The 17,192-nt window shown below is 41.6% G+C and overlaps 1 protein-coding gene across 2 annotated transcripts in view; it reads right to left on the minus strand.

The window, feature by feature from the left end:
• Window positions 1-17,192, minus strand: part of Cacna2d3 (calcium voltage-gated channel auxiliary subunit alpha2delta 3) — a 954,216-nt gene that overhangs the window by 544,851 nt on the left and 392,173 nt on the right. The gene's annotated exons all lie outside the window — the stretch shown is intronic.

Here is a 17,192-nt window from a genome sequence, read left to right on the forward strand (position 1 = left end):
AAAAAAAAAAAAAAAAAAAAAAAAACATGTTTTCTCTGGCTCTAACCCCTTCAGCCAATACAGCCCTGTTCCAATTCTCTCTTCTGCTCCTGACCTAGAAGTCTGCCTTTAAAAATAAATAAATAAAAAGTAACTTGGAATTATGCAATTAGATTCCTCCACCGCCCTTCAGCGCAGTGCTAACTCCACAGCAGTGCAGACCACCTCTTCCTGGTTGTACACGGAGCCTTTGAACATGGCAAGGTAGAAACTTAAAAGTGTTTGTGGCTGATTGAAGGGATGCGTAAAGGCTGTGTTCCAGAAACTGGGATAACCATTTAGTCTTCTGCCCTATGATTTCATTAACAAATTTCTTTTTTCTCTTTTAGCAATCACAAAATAATTCTTTGCCTTTTATTCATGCATTAGATTAAAAAACAAATTAGGGAGAAAAAAGGAAGAGACTAGTCCTCTCATAATGGCCAAAGCAAGGTGAGTCACCTTGGAATGCTCTATGACAGTCCACCCCTTTATTTGTTTTGACCACTGAGCACCTTGTTTCAAAATGGTGCCATATTCAGCAACAGTCTGCTCTAAGAGGGAAGACAGCTGTCACATTTTGGTGGGAGGCTGGTGAGAGTAACGTGGTGAGTGTGTGAATCTTCAGGAGGAGGAGGAGAGCTGGCCACTGATGCCACCTGAGGAAAGCCCCATGCTTACCTTATGCCCTGTTACCCCCAACAGCTCAGCCCCTGGGAGGCCGCCCTCACCCATTACACAGAAGTGGAAGGTGAGGACAGGACTTTAGGTGCTTTACTGGCAACACCCAATTACCAGGCATCAAAAGCTTCAGGCCTGGGGTTTCCTTGTTAGTAAAAAGAGGATAGTGAGACTTGTTCCTGAGACCACTTAGAAAATGAAACAAATCGACAAGAAATAGCAAACAGCCATAGACATCTACAGGGCCATCAAGGGGGCCGTTCCATTGGCACAGCACCCAGTGCCCTCACCAGAGTTCTCTGTGGAACTGAGTCACAGCCATTCCATAATGTCACACTCATTCCAAGCACTGAGGTGCTAGGTGGGAGGAATGAGGTCAGAGGCAGACATGTCAGTCCTCGAGTTGTAGACTAAGTCAATGGAGAAGCCAGGCTAGATAGGTCCCTAGACACCAACTACATAAGCTAAGGAGGAAAGGTGCCATTGGCCCAAATGCCCCCCACCTGCCTGCCTACTGGCAGCTGCCCTGCCAGGGTGTAACCAAGAGAGCAGAACCTACAACATGGCATGCGCCAGCAGGTGGACACGGCCCTTGTCTGGCTGCGCACCTCTGACCTGGCTTACTCTTTCCAATCACTTAAGCAATGGTGATTCTGATTTCCACCTCAAGGGTTAAGGCTCTAGCTCTGTAAACTACAACCTACAGCTCTGTAACCTGGGAGAGGGAAAATGACCAATTCACCCCTTAATTTTGATTACTCTCACAATCCTGGAAGATGGAGACCTTTATTGCTCCTATTCAAGCTTGAAAATAATTACTGGGACTCACTCCTAGCTGCAAAAGCTACTTAAATGAATCCACAATGCCTTGAATACAATCATGACACTGAAAAAGGCCACAGTTCTTACCTCCATCAGTGGCCTTGATGGTGGCAGAATCAAATGAAGTGCTCCCACCTTAGAGGCAAAAATCCCACTTCATTAGCTCATAGTCTGAACATGTTAAAAAGCCCAGTGGTTTGCAATGAGAGATAATTCTTCCTCTTGAGTGTGCCAGTTGGGATTTGTCCAGTTAGACAATGCTGACAGATATGAAGGAAGAGAAATCTGCACATTCCGTCAGATTCTAGAATCCTAAAATTTCCACTATGGGACTGTGAACATCCTCAGAAATACAAAGGGAAGTGTCCACAAAGGGACTGTTTCACCCATTTTATTTGGACAGCAAATCTTGCTTTGAAATTGTGGATCTTTAAAAGGGGAGCATTTTAATTAATTAATTAATTAATTAATAGGGGAGTTTTTTCCCCCCATGCATGGTAAATAGAGGTTATCATTTAAAAAATATGATCTACATCGAAGGGAGGCTGTGTTACACACACCCATTTGATCACATATTTGAAGTAACATTTCCTCTGGCTTGTAAATTAATTACAGGGCAGTAATGGCACAAGCTTGCTTAGGCAGCAGCTTTAATAAAAGGGAAAATCTTGAGTGGCTGTCCATTATATAGTCATTTCACAGACAGAAAGAATAATCACATGCAGTATTCATCTAAGCTTTGAGGCTAAAAGACAATTTAAAAATGGCTGCCTAGTATCACTGGCAACAGTAGATCTTAGTAAGCCAAGGGTCAGGCAGCACTGCTATTCCGTCACTTATCCAGGTCCTGAGCACCTTCCACCTTCCAATGAGGAGAAGATAACGGCCGTGATGGGGCTGGACCAGGGCCACAGTGTGAGGCTCCTTCTGCGGCTGCCAAGGAGACTGACAACTTTACAGTCACTAGTGAAAATGACAGAATGCTTCCAAGCAGCAGGCTGAGCCTTTTCTGTTTGTGTTTTGTTTAAAACCTAGCCTAAAAGCCTCCACTGGGTGTGATGCAGGGTGGCCTTCGCTTTATCATTCTTCTTGAGTCTTCTTGGAGGTTCAACAAAATGTATCAGCCCCCAAAGCTGCTGTAACAAGTTACCACAAATCACTTGACGACAGAAGAGTATTCTCTCATAGTTTGGAGTCTGAGAAGTCCAAATCCAAGGGCTTGGCCAGGCTGATTTTCCCCAGAGGCTCTGAAGGGGAGCTTCTGTCATGCCTCTCTCGGACCTTCTGGCGCGCTCTGGCGGCACTTGATCTTGCTAGGCTTGTAGACTCAACACGGCTCCCTACCTCCATCTCCATGCAGCCTCTTTCCTTGTGTCTCTGGGTTAAATCTCCAATTCCTTTCTTTCACAAGGCCAGTCATTGGATTTAGTGTCCACTCTAAATTCAAAACGGCCACATCACAAGGTCCTTAAATAAAAATGCTACTTCCAAATAAGGTTACACTGGGGGGTATTGGAAATCAAATCGGGGCCGTATCTTTCTGAGGGGATGTACTATTCAGTGTAGTACACATGCTCTGTTAATTGTTCTACACAATGTACTCATATTCCATGGTCTACAAAGATTCTTTCTAAAAATCCTAGTGTAACATGTGCAGGAACTTTTCCTACTGGAAAAAGGCCTTCACTGCTTTCTTCTTTATGGGACTAATTCAGATTTGCACATTGGCATTATATTTTTATGACCTCTGTCAATGGGTCCTTTCTATAATGTATTTAAATGGATCAACATATTTTCCTTAATGTCTAGTGTAAGTGTTCTGCCTAGCATTCACTGTTAAATAAATCGACCTCCAGGGTAATAGTGATTTTTGCCACTCGCCTGCAGCATCCACATTAACCTCCTATGCATCTTGGTCAATGTGAAGCACAGGAAGCCATCCTGCCTCCTCTTCCTTCTGAGATACAAGAATTAACCAGCTGTTTAGCTTTTACTAAAACAGACTACTAACAGATGTTTGGAGAATAGGAGTCCCACACCACCTTTGTGACACATTTACAATTCGTATTTGAAGAGCTTCTTACACACCCATGGTCTGTCTTTGTAATGTATCTCATAACCACACAACAAATAGCTTTTGTAGTTGCCTTGTTTTATTTTCATGCAGGTAGCTCCTCTCTTCTGAGCTTTACCCTGTGGTGAGCATCCTGGTTTGTGCACTCTCGGGGCCAGGAGGCTAATATTCTCTGCTCCCTTACTTAGTTCAGTGTCTCTGGATGAGGTAGTCCCTTGGGTCACTGTACTTCAGTCATAAATTCCCTCATCCTGCATTCTGCCTGACGTGGTCAGGCCCTGTGGGGTGAAAGCAAAGGTACGGGCACAAAGCACTTAGCACAGCCGTGGGCTCCTGCAAGCAGATTCACAAGTAGTGCCTGTTATTCTGTTTGTTAGAAGAGGAAGGGAGGGAGGGAGGCAGGCAGGCAGGCAAAGCAAAGCAAAGCAAAGCAAAGTGAAATCCTAAGAAGAGTCCCCACTGATCATTCCTATTTTCTTCATAAAGTATTGCTGGGCAATATCACAATAGAACAGAGTAATTGAAAACATCATACACAGTATGATATATACAGCACAATTTGTCATAGCTAAATCTTAGAAACAACCCAAATGCCAGCCAACTGAGGATTGGATAAAAAAGATGTGGTGGTTTTATACAATGGAATATTACTCAGCTATAAACAAAGATAAACGAGGCTTTTATGGGTAAATGAATACAACTAGGGAAGATATAAATGATATAAATCAGATCTGCATGTATAAACATAATGTCAACTTCCTAGTTTTAAGAAACTGAAAGAGTAAATAAAACCTGAAAGGTAAAATAGATATTGTGAAAGGGAAAGAAACTGCTGAAAAGGAAAGAATAGCTGGAGTGGAGGAAAGGAGAAAAGAAAGAAGAAAGAGGAAATATATATTACATATTACATATATTATATGTTTACAAAACACAAGTATATGAAACACATTATATATACACGAGATAGCTTCCATAATTGTACAACTAACTGCTATCGGTTTATTGAAAGGGACAGTCAGTGCTTAATTGTTTGACCGATTTTGCACGCCTATAGCTGGTAACCTGAACGCCTACTTAGAAGACAGCAATACGCAATATAACAACCATTGTTCATTTCTATCACCTTATTCTGAAATGCTGTATCATTGTCCTTGGGTTTTTTTTTTAAATTTTCATTCTCTTTAAAATAAAAAAAAAAAAATAGTACAGTGCAGCAGACTGCAGCTCAGGCTGCCATGGAGGGGAGTTGCAGATCCGAGATTCCACTCAGTGCTGATTAGCTACTAAACCTGAAATTTTGCCTTAACCTCTCCAAGCCCTTGTATCTCCTCTATGCAAGTAAGACAGCTGAGCCAACATTAAAGGTTGCTGAGACAGATTCCTGAGCTCCCTGCACCAATGGGCACATGGCCAGGCCCAGAGTGTGATGAGCCACAGGCCCCCCCACCCAGAGGGCTGCTGTCCATATGCTACCCAGGAAACACGTCAGTAAAGTTTCCTCTTCTCTTCCTCAAGTTATCCTGATAAGGTGCTCTTCTGGTGCAACAAGAACTGTACTGAGCACCCATGACACAGGGCATTCAATAGGGAGCCAGTGAAAGACATCTCAGTGTGGGAGGGAGAATGATAATGGATAAATAAATGTAAATTTCAAATACAAACAAGTGTGGTGAGGAAAATAAAATGGAATTGCTCAGCAAGTTGCAGCATATGGGAAGAAAGGTGGGAGTTACACAAATTGGATGGTCAGAAGATATCCCAGAGGAATGGCGTGGATGCCGGAAGGCTCCCAACCTCTGGGCCTAGAAGTGTTTTATAGGAGAAGGAACAATGGGTTCAAGACCCCTGAGCTGGGAAGAAACCAGTGTCTGGGATCAGCAAGGAAAGGAGGGTTGCTGGGGCCCAGGGAGGGCGCAGGAGATAGGAGATGAGGCTGGAGCTGTGCGCAGGCTCCAGTAAGGACTTTAGCAGACTGGTGAGGCTTTCTGCCAAGCATACTTTTTCTAACAGACATAACCTGTAGTCCATCATGCCAAGGCTCATCATGCCTTTATGCTGGTGCCAAAATCAGATTTCTTTTGTGAAATCTGTAATAAGCGTAGCTGACTTCCTCCGCTCAGCTTAAACAATCAGAATCTCCACGGCTGTCTTAGAGCTCGGGTGTCCTCTGTAGTCTTCAAAATCATCCAGTGTGTACTGAATTTCTTTCAGGCTCATTTATGCATCAGTGGAGCTGGATTAATTTAAATTTGCCACTTTCTACCACAAAGTCTGAGTCTATTTCTAGGGAATCTGAGTGAACACGAACAATTGTAGGCTCTTATAGAACTGCAATGAAACACAATTCCCCAAAAGGCATTGTACGGAGAGAAGGGACAGAGCCCAGACTCCACGGGCGTTTTGCAAGAGTGTCTCTGGGAAGGAAGGTGTTTCCTACCTTGACCATGGCTGGACACAGGGACATGGCTTTCCTAAAGGTCTCTGAAGCAGTGTGCTCCGGGATGTGAAATTATACGGGGCTTGGGCTGGCCTGGGGGTTCGGCTCACACAGGCTTTCTCTTCAGGGCTATATGCCTGACCTCCTGACTCAGGAGAATGCCTGGAAGGTTTTGTGTCTTCCACCTCAGCAAGTAAGTGACATTTCCCCCACTCATTAAAAATAGATTATAGATTAAGTAATGAAGACTTCTGATGCTTATTATCAAGTATTTATATGTCTCTTGAAGAATATTACCTAATGTGTGCTGAATTATAAAACAGATTTATTTGCCAAGCATTTACCCATCCTCTGAACTTAGTGCAACGCCAGATAGCAGTAAATGTAGGTTGCTTTTCCAAAGAGCGGGCCCTGATTTCTTGCAATCGCGGGACCAAAGGGACCAGGAGGATTTATGGCCATGTGCTGAAGCGCTCCCATAGAGGTGGAAGCAAGTGGCTTAGCAAATCTTAAGGATGTCCTAGATTCTCTCAGCCTCGGTGTTCTAGGCTGCAGGCTAACTGCCCAATGAGACTTCATTTCAATGATCAGACTTGTTTTTGTTTCCCCTTAACATGTTTTAAATTTTGTGGAGAAGTTGCTATTTCTTTCTCTTTATTCTGTTACAGTAAGCCATTCATAAGACCTTATCAAAGATATAAAGGAAAAAATTATAAGACAGACAACAAAAAATGATGGTGATGATAGTGATGATGAGCAATGTGACAGAGACAGGCATTTATAGAATTACAATATGCAACACGTTATGCGTGACCCTTCCCAGACAGGTACAAACTAGCACTGTCTTAACACTATTTTATAGATGAGGAAACTGCTCCTCAGCTTTGAAGTCCATTTCCCCAGAACATTCCATTACCCAAAACAGAAGTTAGCAAAGTAAGCTCCTTGTGCAAATGACTAGATGGTTCAGGATAACGGCAGCCATGGATTCTGCTGACCACCCTGGGGAAATAAACAGGGGCTGGGAAAAAGGATGGCATAGAAATGCAGCCAAGAGACCTCGCAACACGTGGCTCAGGGAAGCAAGCCATCTGTCTCCACCAATCAACACAGAAGGAAGGGTAGTCACCAGAAGGCGTCCCAAATCAGCTTTCTTGGGGCCCCAACTTGGCCTCTTTTACTTAGTAACCAGGGCATGTGGATGAGTTAAACGGGCCAGGATGGTTTAGGATAAGATATGTAGCTCCAGGGACTCATTCAAAGCTGCTGTCCAAGGGCTCCCGAAGTATGCACATCTGCTGTTCTGTTTCAAAGCAGGTCAATGAGACTAAGCCGTCACCATCAGCACTTGGACTTATGTGCAGAACAGAGACCTAAACTCTTGGTTAATCTAAGTATATCTCAAAGAACTTCTGATTCTAAAGTGAGATCTGATACACCACAGGTAAGCAGGATACGCTAAAACACCTCCAGTGGTGTATAAGCTGTCCTCACGAACCAAGTCACCCTGCAGGCTCTACCAGAAAGCTGGAGAACCAGAGCCCACTGCCTTCCTGAATTTTTGCTCTGATTGAAAATGCAACAAAGCACTTCCTAGATAGGCTTGGAAATGGGTGAACACAAAGTCGTGTCTTTCCTTGCAGAAAATTCTAGAACACCACCAAACCTACAAGACTCCTAGCAGCACGTGTTGAATTTTTGATCATCCCTTCTAAAGACACTCACAAAAGAGAACTCCCACAACTGTTTCAGAAAGTGGCAAGAGGGATGGAATAAGTGTTCAAAGCTAGGAGAAGTATTTTGAGGGGGACTAAAGGACGTGGAATATTTTGAAAGAAATAAATGTTTTTCACTGTAATAAATTTTTATAAATTTAAACATTCATCATATATTTCAATTACACCCCACATGCAGAGTGGTCCTGGCAGAGTGAAAGTAAGTTTAAATGCCTGGAATTGAGGAATGAATAAAAAGGAAGGTGGGGCAGGAAGGTGAGTGGGTGGGCAAGCAGGGCCTTGCAGCTCCAGGTCTGCAGCCTGCTCTAATCCCAAGGGCAGTAGAGGTCACTGAGGGGTTTTTGTATGAAGGAAGGTAATCACTGTCACCATTGGTGAGGGTGCAGGGGTGTTCAGGGAATGCTCTAGTCATACCAGGCACATCACAGCCTGTGCTGGGGTAGCAGAATTCAAGAAGCCAGGGTGTCACCAAGATATGCTAGTTAGCCAAGCGCCAGGCCAGCCTGAACTCTTGAGAGCAACATCTATACCAGCAAACAAAGCACTCTTCTACTTCCTCCCAGGATCCAAGAGGGATGCACCCAGCAGAAAAGTTGTCCGGGTCAGCTCCAGCATGGGAAAATGGAACTCAAGGGCCAACATGCTCCTTCGGTGAGAAACACATGGCAAATTCTATAGCTGTGGCAGACCAATCTTGTCCCCAAAGACCTGAGCTGTCACAGATTCATAGACCTAGACCAGTTCTCTGGCATAATTTCCCCAGGAATGCAACTCCCTCCAAGCCATGGCTCCAGGGTGGCTCCAATAAATAGAAGCATCTTGGAAGTGGCATGAAAGGACAGACAGGGACATCCTCAGCTATCACATATGAGCAATGGAAACCATGGTGGCCCTCTGGACAGGCACTACTCTGTGTTTACATGGAGCCCTGTGCCCCTCATCCCTCCTCCTGCTCTCAGCTCTGGGTAGGTGCTGGCCATTTCTGAGGGCTGAAGGAGCAGAGGCTCAGCAAGGGCTCGGCACATAGCCCATGAGGAATATGGGCTCTCTTTCATGCCTCCCTCATGAAGGGCCATGAAAGACATGTGGAATGGAGGATGGGTTGGCTCTCTGGGCCATTCAGCCCTTGACCTCTGTCCTGTCTACTCTCCCAGAGCACAACCAAATAATATCTTATTCAGTCTACAAGTGCTCAAAAATATTTACAGTATTTGAAATTTTGGCCCCAATTCCATACTTTGGCCCATTCTAAAAACACAATAAAAGCAGTCATGGAGAGAACTGATGTTTTGACAACTCGACACAATTCAGGAAACAAGTTAGACAATATATACCTGTCACCATTTAGTAAGAATCCATTCCCACTCAGAAAGTCTCCTCTCTTTTTATTTAACCTTTTTTGAAAAAAAAGGCACTCAAACCTTCCTTCCTTCCATCTTCCAGACAGGCCTGGCTCCTAGTAAAATATGATTTTGTGAGCCTGCCATCCAGGCTGATGCTATCAGCTTTTTATTGATATTTAATATAAACACAGCCCTGAGGCTAGCAAGTACCCTGACAGTGTCTGAAACAGAATGCCAGGTTCTGTACAAATGCGTGTAGCAATTAAGGAGCTGTCAGGGATATTGGTGGTATAGAGACAGAACTGCTGCAGGCAGGACAGGGACAGCTAGTACTGAGCTAGGGAGGTGCAGGGAGCCCAGGGACAGGGACAAAAACCACACAGCACCCTTGCAGTAAGACTTCCTGAGGGCCCAGGAATTACAGGCATGGAGATAAGTGAATTACAAACAGGTACAAAACAAAGAGCAGCCAAGAAGGAGGTGGCTGCTTGTTTTCAACATTCAAGAGTTGATCATTCTCTCTGCCCTCTCTGATACGAAATTAGTAATGGAGAGGAACATGCAGCTTCGAGGCTGGCTTTTAGAAGAGGTTGGGATGGGGAACATGGGAGCAGAGGCTAGGATTTATTTTGTGTGTCTGTTTTAATATTGTCTCAGTAGATTTCCTCTTATTGCTGGGACAAAAGACCCAACACCCAAAATTAAGGAAGGAAAGGATTGTTAAATTCATAGTGGAGGTTGCAGTCCATACTCGGCTGGCTCTAAGGCAGGGTGGCACATGGAAGAGGGCAGCAGTGCATAGCAGTGGAAAACAGCAAAGAGCAAAGGGAGGAGCAGTGGCTGTGGCAGCTAGCAAGCCTCTCTCCCTTCCTTATATTGTATTCAGGCTACCTGCCCTGGGGGGGCGCACAGCACTCACACCCACAATCCCAGCATTGGATCATGCATTAATCATGAACTCTAGAAGCCTGCCTCAGTGACTGCATGAGGCTTTGAGTGGACAACTAGTCACAAACCATAACAAGTACCTATATAACTGGAATTTGGATTATATACTGCCTTTAAGAGTGTCCATGGTAACACTAGCCTAAAGTGTTAGGCTACTTGAAAATCATGAAGTAGCCACTTAGATGCTGGGCAGCAAGAGACGAAGTCAGGAGGGTGGCCTAGAAATGCAGGGGTCTGAGGCAATCCGCTCCGATGTCAAAAACCCTTCTGCTAGGCTCTTTCTTCTTTAACTCTACACCAAACCTTAACAGTGGCTAGACTAAGGTATGGGAAGAGAGGTATATGAACACACTGCTTATATAAATAAAAGATATTTTTTTCTTGATAAAATATACATATATCTCATAAGTCTTTGAAACTGACAAACTGCTACAGACATTGAATCCCAGTAACATGAAAATATCAATATGGTCACCTAACAAAGGGCATGTCTCTCTGTCCCTGTAAAAGAGTATAAATGGGGATACGATACAAGGCTGCAAAAGCGCAAAAGATGTCCCAAGGAGTCAGAAACACACTCTGGGAGGAAATCTCAAGAAAGTTCTACCTCTCACAGAGCTCTGGAGGGAAGCCAGTCTTGCACTGAGTTGGTTCTGGTGGGCTGGACGCCAGAGGTGAGCATGCACACTGCTAGAGCACGGTAGGTCTGCTTCTCACATGCTCAATTTCACATAAAGATCTACAGGGCCCGAACTTCCAGAGCTGAGCCACAGGCAGCGTAAAATGCCAACGCCATAAAAAGCGCTAGGAGTGATGCCAACTTTCAGTAATGTTGGCCAAGAACGATATTAGCAAGGAGACTCCAGCTGTCTTTTTCCTGAACCTCACGCACCTTTCAAATTCTTTTATCAACTGTTTCTTTAGCTTGTGGAATAATAGCAGTTAAGGCAAAAGAAATGAAGTTGAATGATTGAGTTTATGCCGTATCTAGAGCATGCATATGCTAGCTCCTAACTCCTAAGTGACAAGAACAGAAACCTGAAGGCTCCCTCCTCTTGTCCTCCAAGTGGCTCGTGGAAAGTCATATGGTATACAGTACCCCTCGCTATTTCACGGTTCAACTTTCACAGACTCACTGTTTCATGGGTTTTCAAAAAACGTCTAAATTCACAGGAGAACCTGTACTGTAACAACATGTAACTCAGTTGTGCTCCAAACTTTCTGATCAAGAAGATTATGGAGCCACAGAGGAATGTGCTCAAGGATCTAAAGTGAGCCTGGGGAGAGTCACATGGAGAGAAAAAGCATTTTCTCAAGCTTTCACAGAGAGCAAATTGGTCAATCAATGGCCGTGGCTCATCCCCATGTCAGACACTGACAAAAGGATGTACAAAAGGCGGTATGGGGCTGCAGGATAAATCCTGAGAATATTTGGCTGACCTTATCAGATACAAAAGTTACATTTTTTGTTATACAGGTCTTGCTATATCTTGGTCTTAACCATCCAGTAGAAAAGTATAAAAATAAGGTACATAAAGTAAATCCATATTAATACGATGAGCTATAAAAGGCTCAAGTCAATAACTTTTGAGGATAACCCACTAATACTAGAGACTGTTAGACAGTATTAGATGTTTAGTTGAATTCAAACACTTATAGTATTTAGATGCCAATAGAATATTCACCTCTGACAGGACAAAAAAATAAATAAATAAATAAATAATTTTTTAAAAAGAAAAAAATGGAAATAGAAAGAAGCAGTCATTGCTCTAATTAGCTTCGTCTCCTTTTTTTTCAATTGTTTGTACTTTTTCTTTTCTTAATTTCTTATACATTGCTCCAGTTTTCTCTTCTTCCAATATCTGGTAATATGAATAGCTGGTTATAAGACAATACCATGTATTACAACAAATACTGTGAAATTCATATTACTTTGTTAAGTTACATTCTGTATGAGTTGTCAAAAAAATAAAAAATAAATGTCTAAATTATTTATCACAGACTTTTTGCTGTAGTGCGGGATTCTGCAGTGCTGTACAGTATATGTATGCTGTTAAAATTATGTAGGTTTACAAGTTTAGAAAATGGTGGAGAACCTTAGAAGTGCTTTTCAAGAGTGTGCAAAGGGTTTATAAAGCCTTAAAAATATATATGTAAATACTAACAGAACATCGCTAATTCCCTGATTTTCACTTACTGCAGGCTTGTCTGGAATGTAATTTCTGTGGTAAGAGAGGAACTGCTGGAGGTTTGATTCTCTTACGTGATTTATAACCATGAATCTATTTTCCAAACTGGGCCACTGAGAGTCTATTAGCACACACACGCATACACCAATCTTGTACAAAGTAAGATGTATATGAAGCATATGAAGGTGTTTTTAGAAACTACCCTATTCCACATAGGGTAGAAGTGATTGACATGTGGGGTGTGTGTGTGTGTGAGTGTGTGTGTGTGTGTGTGTGTGTGTTTCTCAGATGTGATTATGATGTGCAATCAGCAGGTTACAAAACAGGATTGGAACAAGGAACAAGTAATTATTTTTCAAACAATACATCAAACTACTTTTTCTCAATACTTGGCCAACCTTTGCAGTTGGACCAAAGCCTTTTGACTACCAGGGCAATTAAATAGCTAAATACATCTAGCATGCTGTAGATACCAATGAACATACTTTGCTGATAAGAGAAAAACTGAAAACTGTTAATCTACTAAGGTGCTTCAGTGAACGATCCCTAGGGAAATTTCTCTAGTGATTACATCAGCATACTTCTTCACACTGGGAACCTTTCAAACATCAGAAACCAAACACCTCACTCAAAACACCTTTAAAACTTATTACACATAGAACTAAAAATGATTAAGAAGAAGAATGGTTTTAAGGGTGGACTGATCCAGAGATTGTCCAGTTTCACACATTCACACAAGAACTTTTTATCTTCTATTCCATATCCTACAAGGTTGGCTCCACTCCCAGATTTATTCTTTCTCATACTCCATAGACCTTGACACTTGGATTTCAAGCCTCTTCTCCTATAAGGCCAGAGAACTGCTCCGGGTCTTACAGGCAGCATAACTTCTCTCCAGGGACAGAATGCAGGATCTTCAGATATCTCCCAAACTTTCACTGACTTTCGCCAGTATACACCCAGCCCTCAGCTCATCAGTAAGAAGGGGGTCAGGAGACATGCTGATCACTTTTGACCTACGATCCCTCACATCTGCTTCAAGCTCCTCAGCCATGAAACATGAGTCCCTGGCTCAGGCTGCTATTAGCAGGAAAGGGAAACTCAAGGCACTGCAACACATATATCCCCCCTCAAATTTCCAATTTGGTCACAGATGCCCAAAGAGTCATCAAAGAGGCCACAGAATCCAGGTGTCTGGGACTTCGCCAAGCCACCACATCAGTGAAAGAATTTAAATTCGACATTATCACCCTGCAAAGGAAGTGCATCCATACCATATCAGTACATAAAAACCTGTTGTGCATTCTAAAAGGACAAAGCAGACAGAGGGAACTGCATCAGTCACAAGAAATAAAAGTTTAATGCAAAACTCAGATCTCTAGGGATACAAAGACAAAAATCAAAGAAGAGAGCAAAGTAGTACTTGTTGGGAAATAATTTCGCAATTCCAGCATATTACAGGCTACATATAACTATGGGGGAAAATAAAAAAAATGTTAATGCCAAGAAAATAAATCTTACCAGGCCATACATATTTAACAGGATCTCTATCATGAAAGGAAGGAGCCCGCTGCTACAAAATAATTATGACAAAAACAGACCTTCAAAAATGGAAAGCGATCTCTAAAAATCTTCAAGGACCCCACTATTCGCAGATTTTAGAGGCTATTGTTTAACCAAGCATTTGCTTTTATGTCAAGGTTTGGAAATTGTTTTCTTAAAGTTTTGAGCAGTCCAAAATATATTCTTTGTATTTGTAGAAATAAACTGATTCAGAAAGATCTTTTAGCAATAAAGATGCTGGAACTTTTAAATAATGTTCTATTCCATCAATTTTATTAGTTTGAAACATTTTTCAAATGGCTGGAAATAAAGTAAATCAAACTCCTAGTGACATTTTAGGCCACTAACTAGAAATGAGACATCTTTTTTTTTTTTTTTTTCCCAGAACCGGAGATTGAACTCAGACCCTTGCGCTTGCCAGGGAAGTGCTTATTCCACTGAGTCATCTCCCCGGCCCCAGAAATGAGACATCTTTACAGCTTGTATCCAGTGGAGTTTTTTAATTTAATCCTCCACAATTTCACTTTTTGGTCTGTTTGATTATTTTTTAAATAGCTTGGTTATATTTTTACATGAATTAAATGACATGTAAATCTACTGCTACTATTTCATGTAACTAATCGTAGTTACATGATTAAAGGATAATAAATATGGGGTTAAGGGTACAGCTATCTAATAGAGTATATGCTTAGCAATAGTGAGAAGAAAAACAAACACAAAAACAACAGGAGGGGGTATTTTTATAAGAACTAAGATCTATGTTATTTAAAGAATCTCCCCAAATAAGAACCAACTATGCCCTCAAATGGGACTGTCAACCTTGACATGTGAACTTCATTGAATTAATAAATGCCTAGTAGATTTGGAAAGCATACTACTGGATGTGTCTGGACCAATCATGATGGTGCAATCTTGGGGTGTGATATAGTGCCCCTAGCCCCATCCTCTCTGACATTTTTCTCCTGTTCTGCTTCCTTGGTGTCATGAACTAAGCGGCGTTATTCCTTCACACCCTTCTTCATGTTGTTCCTACTGTGCTGGCCAAGAATAAGTGAAATGAACCTCCTGAAAACTCTATTCCTTTAAGTTATGAGCATTGGGTTTCCCTCGCACTGGGAAGGCTGAGTAATATACCAGGCCACAACTTCAAGGTCAAAATGAGAAAGGTTAGTGCGGTCACTGTGACATCAAAAGATGGGAAAAATGAAAAGAGTCAGAAGATGGGAACGATGAAGAATAACAATAAAAGGTGAAAAGATAGGATAATAAAGCTTGTTTCAAACAATAGCCCAATCATAAAAGGTAAAAGTATATTGTTCAATATCTGTTCTCTAACATTTGCATAGAGAGCTCTTGTTTCTTACAAATGAATTACAGTATGGATAAGGCATAGTAACTTAATATATGAGATAATTAAAAAATCATGCCACAGGGTTGATCTAATCCTCTTGAATAACCCTGATCTATTTAAGAAAAAAAATGGAAAAAGAAAGAAGCAAAAGATAAAAGGGCACCATTTTATCTTGAAAGTAACTAACTGTAGTACAATGCAGGATACAATAAATTGTAACTTTCTAGGTCCTTAACTTTCTCCAATTATTGTCTATAAAACAAGAAAAAATATTCAAATATTTAAAAATCTCTCCAAAAGTGTTAGGAAAATCCATATGGAAATGCATAACAGATGCATCAGGCATCCTTTTGAGAATGTATTACGGATACACAACAGTAAATCCTAAAATCTATTTCTCGTACCAAAGAAAAACACAGGAAAGAACTCTTGATAACAACATGAAGTTGATGTTTAAAAAATATTCTGAGAACTTGAGCCAAGGATTATTTCTCAACTGGCTACAAGACCACCAAAAGCCCAGCTGCTTGGTCACTTTGGCCACAGCCTCGAGAAGAGGGGCAGAAGCAAACCGTGGCCCCCGTGATGAGGAAGGACAGGGACATGAAATGATTTCTGTGGTCAGTTCCTGCTTGGGACTTTTGATCTTGGAAGAAACATAAGTCTCATGTGGAAAGATTAGGAGTACAAAATGGAAATCACCTCTAAAGCAACTTTGCTCTTTTCTTTAAAAAAAAAAAAATAACTCTTGTTTAAGAAAAGTACTTTTACATTTCAAAAAATAAACTCAAGAGATCAGGTAGGAGATTAAAGTCACACTAATCTAATGAAGAGCTGGTGTTAATATCCTCATGTAGAACTAGAGAGTGCTTCCAGAAACACTGTGTTCGAACAAAATGGGATTATTCTCCATCTTCCGCATGCCCCCCCCCCTTTGTCCTTGGGTATCAGTTTCCCAAGTCACATACGGATCTTTAGACTCTGTCATAGAATGCGAGAAAGCATTTCAAGTGAAGAAAAGTAAAGGGCTCTGCTTTCATGAGTGAGATTTGTGTTTGTCAGAAATAAATATACCATCCTCACAATGTATGGAGAAGAGTTGGCAAATGTGAGGAAAAGGCCTGGGTCCTCACTACAAAAACTGTCACATGACCCAACCTACTTTTTTCTTTTTCCATAATTTTATTGAGAAACAAATAGCAACGAGACAGTTTCAAAACAAATTGGTAGGACAGTTTCAATAATTAACACATTCCATACATTCTTCCTAGTGGTTAATTGCTGTACAAGATGCAGACTTGATATCCTATTTACAAACACCATTAGAACAAATCACTCTATTCATTAAGAGAATGTAACTATGTATCTATCCTAACCACTTTGAATATACAGATACAAAATGGACATTCATCTGTATCCCCTTTTTTTTTTAAGTTCCGTTATTTGAATATTATAGGTGTGTAAACTCAGCAAAATATTCTAAAAGAGTCCAGTAGCCCATAATAGTATTGGGTCTTCCGCTTGACTGGCAATGTCAGAAATTGTTGACCTGAGTCCCCTACGCTCAACATAGCAGCTTGGCTTTACTTCTTATACTTCATTTTTATACTTTTCTGCTGGATGGTTAAGACCAAGGTAAAGCAGGACCCTCTTTTTCTTTTTGATATAGGGTCTCACTACATAATTTGGACATACAGTGATCTTCCTCTCTCAGCCCCCACATCACTGAGCTTACAGGCATGCACCACCATGCCAAGTCTCGGTGTCCAGCTCAGCACGAGTCCAACAGGACACATAGTACCTGGGACCAAACTCGGGACCTTGCATTTGCCAAGCAGGCACTTAGACCACTGAGCATCTGTTATGTGTTTCCATATGGTTTTTCTTAACAGTTTTGGAGAGATTTTAAATATATTACTTATGTTATTCCCAAGCTGCTGTTCTTAATACATAACACTTCTCTCAAGCCTCTTGCTTACATCTTTCTTCTAGAAGCAAATAGTTCAATGATTTAAATTTATATTAGAAAA

Source organism: Octodon degus, unplaced genomic scaffold (genome assembly GCF_000260255.1).
Source record: "Octodon degus isolate 3935 unplaced genomic scaffold, OctDeg1.0 scaffold00043, whole genome shotgun sequence".
NCBI classification, from domain to species: Eukaryota; Metazoa; Chordata; class Mammalia; order Rodentia; family Octodontidae; genus Octodon; species Octodon degus.